The 4,464-nt window shown below is 42.2% G+C and overlaps 1 protein-coding gene across 21 annotated transcripts in view; it reads right to left on the reverse strand.

Moving 5' to 3' along the window:
* LOC102672830 (CUGBP Elav-like family member 4) overlaps positions 1–4,464 on the reverse strand; it is a 214,641-nt gene that overhangs the window by 61,183 nt on the left and 148,994 nt on the right. For 2 of the 21 annotated variants that reach the window (XM_031515421.1, XM_031515420.1), the window contains exon 3: positions 1,085–1,156. The exons of 18 other annotated variants lie outside the window; for them this stretch is intronic. The gene's annotated coding sequence lies outside the window, so the exon portion shown is untranslated. Of the gene's footprint in view, positions 1–394; positions 554–1,084; positions 1,157–4,464 lie in introns of those variants that run through there. One more of the 21 variants, XM_031515422.1, reaches the window with a different exon arrangement.

The following is a 4,464-nucleotide window of genomic DNA, read 5'->3' on the forward strand; positions in this document are numbered from 1 at the left end:
TTAAGGATCCTGGATTGTACGATATATATATATGTATTCGGCCTTCGGAAAAATTAATAATTAAAAAAATAGGTAGTCACTGTATAATGAGATACGGTAGTAGACGGTAGACGCTCTAAGATGATTCGTTTTCGTTTGTTTCGAAAAAAAAAAGAAAAAAACATTTTGTCATTCGTGAAACATAGTCGAAATCAAAAAGAACGGTTATCGAACCGTTTCGTTGGATTTATCGAAGAGCGTCTACGCGGGTACCGCCGTTTTTAAAAAACGAGGTTTTAAACAGTGTGATATTGCCGGTGCGCAATAACTAGAGCAAAAAACACGAACGACAAGTTTACGGCTACTAAATAAAGGTTCACGCATGTGGGCACGCACAACATCATTTATAATATACCTTATAGCGTATCACGTTGTATATCCGTGTTTTTTTCGGATGAAATGGATTTGGGGAGAACGGAGGAGAGGTCTCTTCGAGATCGAATAATCGTTGCCGCGAATTAGAATGGAATCGAATGGCCATCTTTTTTTTTTTCTCTTTTTTTTCTTTTTTCTTTTTTTTTTTTTTCTCTCTCTCAAAAATCAAAATAACGAGACGAAGAAAATTTCGTTGGAGAGAAATATTGGTGAATCGTGATATGGAGGCGTAACCGATCGATTACCTAATTACCCGTCGAAAATTTCGAAATTTCCAAGAAATTCTACTATACTACTGTTCTACTATTATCGAGGCCAGAGAGTACAAAGTGCTCGAGATCGATTTTTCCCGCGGAAATACACGGACAATTTTGATATATATATATATATATATACGGCGGTCGTGCATCGGGCGAGGAAGATTGGACGGTATACAAAAAAAGGATGGGAGACTCGTGAAGGAATTCGTGGGTCAAACACTAGCGAGCGGCAAAATGAACTTTGCGGCGAGCTGTGCTGGCTGAATCAGCGGTGATGGCGTGATGAGAGAGGAAAATTCGTTTCTTTTCTTTCTTTTTTCTCTTAGAGAGGTTCTCCTTCTGCCGATTTGCGGAGAAGAAGAATAGAGATACTGGAAGGAAGCTAGCTATCTCCTGGAAGTCGAAGTTACCTTCAGCGGCCGCCACCGGTGCCTCCTACTTCCAGAAGATGGCACTGGTGCTCCCGTCGTCCATCATGCACTCTGGAATACAGAACAGAAAACAAAGAAATGCCATTGGGCCCAATGTAATAAACACCAACAAATCGTTGTCGTCGTTGCCTATATGTATCCCCTCGCGATACCATCTATCCGCTCTTTCTCTCTACAAATTCTTGCATATCTCTTTCCAAACTCGAAAAATCCTAATTATAAACACGATCTTCGATACTATTTTCGTTATAAAAGAAAACAAAAAAAAAAAAAAAGGACACACAATTCGTTAAAAATCGAAATTTCAACGCGCGATATATATTTCCAATCCTTAATTGCTATCATTCCGCGAAACGTAATATTAATTAGTAGATATATCACTGGAATGTAAAAAATACAGGTTAGTTCCTCCTTACTTATCCTTTATATTGTGTTCGACAAAAAGTATCAATCTCGTCGATCAAATATTTAAGTTACTTGATCGAGAGAGAGAGAGATTTGAATCTGAGTTTCAATCTTAAAATTTTCCATCGCCTTTTCGATTCACAGCGCGTTCCCGCGCGTGAATGAACTTAATGACGCGTTCTCGACGCGAGGTTACGGAGAAATGCAAAATTGGCGAACCGAGTTAAAGGTCGTCGTCGCCGTCGTCGTCGTCGCGGCTTGCTAGACGCGAGGCTCATTCCAGGCTGGCTGTGGGTTGACTCGCGCCTTCGAGCCAGGCTCCGGGGCACATTTAAGGATTTGTCTCGGGAAATTAGATTCTCGCCTGACTTGCAGCCTCGTTGCATCCCGTTTCTCCACGGATTCTTACCCCGCTCCTTCGAATTTCCCCTCCTTAGCCCCGAGTACTTTTCATCGAGCGTTTGTTCCGCGAGGGGGCGAGGGGCTGGCACCGTGGGGACACGGGGAGAATTGGACCTTTGTCGAGCTAAGTGTTAACGTGCTCGCGCGGCTTCCCTTCAGCCTCGGCTATAAGGCCTTAGCCGAGAAATCGAAGAAGGAATTAACCCTCGGGAAATTATCTTCTCGCTGGACTTTGGGAGAACAAAGCGAACATACTGTTTGACACCGTGCTTCCTTTTATCGCTCTCCTCGCCTCGCTAATACGATGATCCTTTCCTTTTTCTCTCTCTCTCTCTCTCTCTCTCTCTCTTTCTCTCTTTCTTCCACTCCTCTCGATCTTTCTTCGTTTAGATTGGTTTTCTTAACCCGCTATTATCGCGTTGATTCGATTAAGAAGAAGAAGAAGATTATATCGTGTAAAAAAAATTGGAGATGGAGCAAGGTGTTCTCTGTTATTTTAGAGGGTAATTCAAGTTTTTCATCGAAGGGATTGATTGAAATTGTTTTTTTTTCACGTTAACGATTAACAATTCTTTCTTTGATTCTTTGATCGAAATAAGGGGAAGAATGTACGATAATTTTGTTCGAAAAGAACTTTCGTTTGAATTAAATTTCGCGTGATGTTTTTTTTTATATTTGAAAAATTTTTCTTCCACTCTTCAGGTATTTTTACTCGACAGCAGGAAGAACGCTCGATGACACTGTATTTTTATGATAATACCCAATCAAGCTTAAACTGTAATTTTTATCTATATAATCGATCGGTTCTCCGATATTTTAAAACTTTTATTTTTCCAAAGGTCCTCGAAAAATTATGCATGAAACGATCCGAGAGTTAACGCGCGCAAACTTCGAAGCGAGCAATTTTTATTCAGGCGTGACCTAATCCCTGTGTCAATACACTTATTTTTAATATTATAATTTCAAAACTCTCTTCGTTACGTAATTCAACACGTGCTCGCGTGTAAAATTACATTACGAGCATTCCAAAAATATCGCTTCGCTTCTAAAAATCAATCAAAATATTTAAATTTACCCCACTTAAACAATGAATTCTTCGTTGTTCACGAACGAAATCGTGGCAAAAATATCGATTAAAAAGAAGAAAAAATTTTTCGAAATAATAAATCCTCTCCCTTCCTTAAATGCGCCATAATTGCTGACCCATACGTAACTTCCCCTACCTATTTACACCATCGTTCGAATCGAAGCCCAGAGAAGCGCGTCGTCCTCTCATAATCCTCGAGGATTTCTTGCCACTCGGACCGAGCCGCGCCTGCGTCACGTCGGCCGGCTCAAAGTTGGCAGCAATGAAGGGAAGCTTTCGAGAGTCCCGATATCCCGGGATACGTTTATCTGCTGGAACATGGTAGGGCGAGCGAGCGATGGCGGTAGGAAGCAAGTCGGATCGCCAAGGGATCGAAACTTATCTACTTGCTCAACTAGCTGCTCCGGCCACCACCACCCACCCTTATCCACTCGCGGGGAACTTGGTCTATACCCTTCAACTCGGCCAACTTCGAGATACGCATTTCTCAAATCTGTTTCCGTCTTTGTACGCTTAATTCCGCCCATCACCGTCGATACTTGAATCGTTGGGCGATATTCTCTCGAATTTTCTCTTTGAAAATACTTGAAATATTCGATGAATAATTTAAATTTTAATTAACGCGTCGTTCACTCCTTGTTTCTTTCTTCGATTAACGAAACACACGTCCACGACAGGGATATAAATAAATAATAATACAGAAAAATGCTCGTTAAATATAATTGGACAAGCATCCTTTAGATTACTATACGATCTTACAAAGGAATCTATAATATAGATTAAAGCCATCGTTTCACGATTCTCTCTAATATCACAGAAAAAAAAATAAAAGGAAAGAAATCAAGATCCTTTCAACATTTTCGGTAACAAGGCATTTATCCTTCCAACGCCTTCTTCAATTATCCCTATACGACAAAAGACAACACCGATGAAACGAGCGAGTTAACACGATCCGCAACATCCTGGATAGAAAGCGAGTCGAAAGTTGATACGCGAAAGGATACCACGTTCCTTCCTTCCTTCCTTCCTTCCTTCCTTCCTTCCTTCCTTCCTTGCCGGTCGACGAAGACGGATCGTTGACAAAGTTCGGTAACACCGTGATTGAAGTCTTGCAACTACGTGGATACGCGTTGGTTATACCAGCCGGTGGTAAGTAAGACGGTGGAAGCAGAAGCAGTGACAGCGTTGAGCTCTGGATCACTCCTCCTGCATCCGCGTCAAGCCGGGGCTTTGTGGGGCCACACCGACCGGAGATTACAATGGCATCTACGCCAGATTAGCATATGAATTACGGGGGCCCCTTCATCTACCCCCCGATATCCTTTCCCATTCCCTTATCCCTCTTTCTTCGTCTTCTCGATATACTTTGCCCCTCCCAAACGTTGCTCCCTCCCTCCCTCCCTCCCCCTTTGCGCGATTTACCTCGTGCGCGTTCCCCCTATTCAGGCCCGTTTGAGCGTACAGC

Source organism: Apis dorsata, unplaced genomic scaffold, assembly GCF_000469605.1.
Source record: "Apis dorsata unplaced genomic scaffold, Apis dorsata 1.3 scaffold_69, whole genome shotgun sequence".
NCBI lineage: Eukaryota > Metazoa > Arthropoda > Insecta > Hymenoptera > Apidae > Apis > Apis dorsata.